We start from the raw sequence: 6183 nt of genomic DNA, 5'->3' as shown, positions 1-6183 counted from the left end.
TGTGATAACAACAAATCCTTTGGATGGAATGTGGGATATGTTTTATATAGTAAATCCTCATTTGTTATCACTTCACCACATAGTTCAAGACTATAGGCGATTTTCATCAAAGCAAAATTATATTCGTCCACAGATTCAAAATCCTGGAACCTGAGAATCTTCCATTCATTCATGGCTTTTCGCCATAATGCCATTGAGTATCTGGAATTTAGTTTTGTCCAAAGGTCACAAGGATCCTCAGTATTTAAGTAATGATCTCTCAGATCCTCAGTGAGATGATAGCGTATAATTGTTATGGCTCTATGCTTTTCACTTTCAATTGCATTATTGCCATCAATGATACATTTCCCGAGTCCTCTAGACTTCAGGGCAACTGAAGTGTTCATTACCCATTCTAGATAATTATCTCCAGAGAGATTTAGGGCAGCATAATCCGAAGGCTCAAATTTTGACATCTGAAACATATTATTAATCAGTTCAAGATGCAACCGAGTCAATCAATGCATACGGTTTCACAAGTCTCTCGACCATACAATTAACTACTCGACCATGGTGCGAGAAAAACAAGTATGCGAGGTCTATATGATGCTTTAGGCCACACGACCTTATAAAATTGTGATGCAACAACTCTAGAGGTCGGATTTTATATCTGAATGTAATCAAAGCATCAAACATAACAACAATCATATTCAGACCGATTTTTAATCAATGTGAGACCAGGTCAATAATTCTTATGTTTTACCTCTCTTAAAACATTTAGTATGATCAAGCAATCAGAATAATAATGCAAGTATCATCAGATCATATTAGGGTTTCAAGGCCCATTTTTTTTCGGTTTGATTTTATCAATATCAAGCTTTACAAAAGAATTAAATCAGATCAATCAGTCAATTTTAGCAATTCTCTAGCAATCCTAACAGTAAAAAGAAAATTTTCAGCAAGTAGAAAATGAAATTTCAGGAAAAAGGAAATTTTCTTCTTTTAGCAAAAAGAAAATTCACAATTCCGGACAGATTACGGTTTTAATCAAAACTAGCAATTTTCCTAATCAGTTCATTCGATATTCAAATAATTAATCACAATATGGAAACTTGTTTTTCAATCGATTTATGCAAAAAGGAAAATTAGGGTTTTCAGCAATTTAAGAATTTTACGATCAAATTCGATTATAAACCGTTCTATTTACTCAAACAATCATCAAAGATAATTCAAGGTTTTAATCTAGCAACCTAAACCTCAGATACATAAAAATCAATCAATCAAAACAGTCGGATCAATTTAGGTTTTTGATATTTTAGATTTTCAAAACATTATAAAGGAAATGGTTCATATAATTTAGATTTAGGGTTTCAATGCCCTTACTGATCAATCAATGTTCTAGCAACCCTAACAGCCATTGATCTATCAACTTAACAGGAAAACAATCTAACCAAAACTTAGTTCCAAATGTTAGGGTTTCTATTATCCTAGATTAGGGTTCTTCAAATTTTAATGGTTTAGATCTTTATCAATCAACCAAATTCAGTGTAAGTTCTTTTAAGTTTCGAGTTTTACCTTTAGAAACTTATGGAGTGTAGATTTGGACCACCAAAGAGAGAAGGAGGCCGCGAGCTGATCGTTCTTCGAGTCGGGTCGCGGACGGGCTGCTTGCTTGGTCGGATCACGAACATGGAAGAAGGAGAACGTCTGGTTTACTTGATCACGTCTAGAAAGAGCTAATGTAGCAGAGCGTGACGGCACGTCAGTGATCGGATCGACAAGCGGTTTGCAGCGTCTGATTCGTCTCGGCGAGAGCTTCAGTTTGATATATTGCTCGTCGTCTGGGTCCTCACGGTTTGGGAGAACGATCTCTTTGAAGTTCCTTCGGAATTAGGGTTTTGTGATATTCGGCGGAGTTTAAGGAATTTCGTGGGGGCTTAGGGTTAGAGGCTATCGTGCTGATAACGTGTTATAAAAGAGATGTTGTGAAAGCTTATTATTACTCATGACCAGAGGTCTATATTTATACAAGTATTAGACCGTCTTATTTAGACCGTCATAAGAGAAAATGAAATTCTATTCCTAATAGGAATAGGAAATAGTACTTATCCTAAATACATATGGAAAAGAATAAACATTAAGTATAGATAAATGTAAACTCTCATTCGCCTAAGTCATTAGCGAATGAGCCGGATGGATAGCTGATGGGCCGGACGGTTTGGGCCTGATATGGGTCGATCACCACTTGAGTTATAACAGAAATAGAATTTTCAAGTAATTATAACCAAGCTGATCAAGATTATTTATTCTTTCCAAATTCAGAGTTACAGGTTTAAGGATATGCATACTAAATCAGTTAAATGACCTTTTTGGCGTCAAGAAAGAAAGGAGTGTTAATTACAAGCGGAGAGCAATATACAGGTTACAGGTTTCCAAGAAACTCTCAAGCTCTTAATTAAAGAGATTAGGGTTCTTCAAATTTTAATGGTTCAGATCTTTATCAATCAACCAAATTCAGTGTAAGTTCTTTTAAGTTTCGAGTTTTACCTTTAGAAACTTATGGAGTGTAGATTTGGACCACCAAAGAGAGAAGGAGGCCGCGAGCTGATCGTTCTTCGAGTCGGGTCGCGGACGGGCTGCTTGCTTGGTCGGATCACGAACATGGAAGAAGGAGAACGTCTGGTTTACTTGATCACGTCTAGAAAGAGCTAATGTAGCAGAGCGTGACGGCACGTCAGTGATCGGATCGACAAGCGGTTTGCAGCGTCTGATTCGTCTCGGCGAGAGCTTCAGTTTGATATATTGCTCGTCGTCTGGGTCCTCACGGTTTGGGAGAACGATCTCTTTGAAGTTCCTTCGGAATTAGGGTTTTGTGATATTCGGCGGAGTTTAAGGAATTTCGTGGGGGCTTAGGGTTAGAGGCTATCGTGCTGATAACGTGTTATAAAAGAGATGTTGTGAAAGCTTATTATTACTCATGACCAGAGGTCTATATTTATACAAGTATTAGACCGTCTTATTTAGACCGTCATAAGAGAAAATGAAATTCTATTCCTAATAGGAATAGGAAATAGTACTTATCCTAAATACATATGGAAAAGAATAAACATTAAGTATAGATAAATGTAAACTCTCATTCGCCTAAGTCATTAGCGAATGAGCCGGATGGATAGCTGATGGGCCGGACGGTTTGGGCCTGATATGGGTCGATCACCACTTGAGTTATAACAGAAATAGAATTTTCAAGTAATTATAACCAAGCTGATCAAGATTATTTATTCTTTCCAAATTCAGAGTTACAGGTTTAAGGATATGCATACTAAATCAGTTAAATGACCTTTTTGGCGTCAAGAAAGAAAGGAGTGTTAATTACAAGCGGAGAGCAATATACAGGTTACAGGTTTCCAAGAAACTCTCAAGCTCTTAATTAAAGATAACGTGAGATCAAAACCGAAAGACTCGGTTACTACTAATGAGATCTGATTACTAAAATATTGTTTCTAACACATGTTTTTGGATTTGAAAGCCTGTAAAATCACTTTGAGAAATAATGTTGCACTTTTTGTTGGAAAAATAGATTAGTATTTGGAAAGAACAAAAAAGTCAAGCTCATAGACTCTGATTATAAATCGCTGTGACAGCAATAATCGTAATTATGATATGTTTATTTTGCATTATTTCCATCAGGTATGGTTGAGGTTGTCACAGAAAGGCAATACTCGATAGCCCTGGAACGGATCGGGTATCCGGATAATTTTAAGGTATCCGGTTCCGGATCCTTATCCGGCCGATCCATAATTTTACTATCTTTATCCGGATACGGGGTTTTCGGATATCCGGGTGTCGGATATCTTTCTAAAAATTGTAATATCCGGCGGATATCCGGATCCGGATTTGGATCCTTAAAATAAATAAATAAATAATATTAATATATATATAAAATATTAACAATAATTTAAAAATAAAAAAAATATATAATGTCTTTAATTATTTCTATGTATAATATTACAAAATTTACATAAAATATTAAAATGTATATATACTATTATAAAAAATGAAAATATATTAAATAAAATTAATTTATATATATATATATATTACTATTTTTGAATTTTTTTTAATAAAACTTACGGATCCGGATATCCGGACTTAAAAATTAAGATATCCGGATCCGGATCCGGTTTTGACGGATCCAACATTTTACTATCTGGATCCGGATTCGGCCCTTCCGGATATCCGGATTTTGGGATCGGATCCGGATCGGATCTAGTACTGGAGGGATTCCACAAATGTACTTGTATACATTTATTCACCCAAAAACCTAATCTCTTATATATTAAAGGAGAAACATTGTAATAAATTCGTTCACACTAAACTGAACACATGTCACGTGTAAAAACATTGTAATAAATGTGTTCACATTAAAATGGAAACATGTTACATGTAAAGAGCTTCTCAGCCAAACTCTACATAAATATGTTCACCCTATGTACTTTATGTATTTAATATAAAACTCACATGCATGGTTCTTCTTTACGTTAATTTTATTGTTTACGAATAGAGCTGGACAAATTATTCATAAATTTTGATTCGATTTGTTATCCGTTTTGATTCGAACCTAAAAATCCAGATATCCGTTACACTATGAAGCAAATAAAATACTAAAATGCAATATTTATAAAAAAAAACAAATCACAAATATCAATATTTATAGGAACATATATCCAATTTGATGTGTTATATGCATATATATACCCATATATTTAAAGAATTATATATAAGTTATATATTATAGTTTATACAAATTTTACAATATTTTTGTTTTAAAATAATTTCATTTTAAGAATTTTAATTTTCATGTATTATTTTGAAAAAAAAGTCATTTAATATTAATTAACAATATCTTTATATATTTATCAACCATCTTTATATACTTTTACATACACATATATGTGCATATTGACGTTAGTACTTTATAACTAAGTATTTACCACAATTGAAATATCTAATTTTTTGGAAGTTAAAATATTCTTTTTCTTAATGCTTCTTTCACTATCGACCAAATTGTAGTAAAATGATTTGTCTTAATAATTTTCTTTTCTTTTTTAACTATTATCCGTTTAGAAACTATAATATGAAACCATTGGTTCGACATCACAACTATCTAAGATTAATAACATGAAAATAAACAAATAATAGTAATTTTTGATTATCACAGGAAAAAAAACCAAAAACATCAAAAATTTTAAACGAACAAACCAAATAACTATTTATTTAAAATGATAGTTATATTTTAAGAGATTAAAAACAAAAAACAACCTAAAACCGAACCGATATCCAGATTAAACAGCTTAATGTCTCCTTATTAAAAAAATATTGAAACTAATAATCACATCCGCACAAGGCGCGGGTTATTACCTAGTAAACAATGTTATATTGATTGATAAAGCAATGATTGGTTCTGCATTAAGCTCATATGGCTAGTTTTCCCATCAGATTCTTATTTTCCAAGTGTACCATAAGCATTTTTTAACAATTCAAATAGCAAAAGGCCGAACATGCGAGAGCAACAATATTTAGTGGAATTCATTTGCAAATCTTGTATGATTTACTGATTTTAAGATGTAGTAAAACTGTAAAAACAAGATAATAACAGAATCCTTACCAACAAAAGAGATCTTTGAAACCTCCGAAGCTTATCTGATCTGTTCTGTACAGTCTGTCTGTCATAATTTTTAATATCTAGTAAATTATATATGGCAAGATCATGCAGAATTCTTTACTGAAGAGTGCAGAAGACAAAAAAAGATTCTAATATATCTTTTATGTGACTCTATGATAGCATTTGTCTCTCTCTGATCTTTATTTTAAAATTGAACTTTTCCATATCAAAACGTGTTTCTAGTTTCTATAAAGGACCATGAACTTATTCGATGCTTTCTTCTCCGTTTATATATACTGACCACTTTGCATACGTCTCTACATGATCATTTTTAGTAGGGCTTTTTGCAAAAGTGACTCAAAACTTGGAGTCAAACAGAAAACTAACATTTTCTTTTGACTCCTTTTTTTTTGAGATTTTAACCCCACACCTGCATTTTATCTACGAAAATGCCATTAACATTTTGTTTTTGTTTTTTTTCGAAAATGGCTTCTTTACTGTCTCAACCTCATCTTCTTCAAGTATTTACAATATTGCCACTG

The sequence above is a fragment of the Brassica oleracea genome, chromosome C8 (genome assembly GCF_000695525.1).
Source record: "Brassica oleracea var. oleracea cultivar TO1000 chromosome C8, BOL, whole genome shotgun sequence".
Taxonomy (NCBI): Eukaryota; Viridiplantae; Streptophyta; class Magnoliopsida; order Brassicales; family Brassicaceae; genus Brassica; species Brassica oleracea.
The sequence above is the reverse complement of the archived record's forward strand: the minus strand, read 5'-3'. Positions refer to the sequence as shown.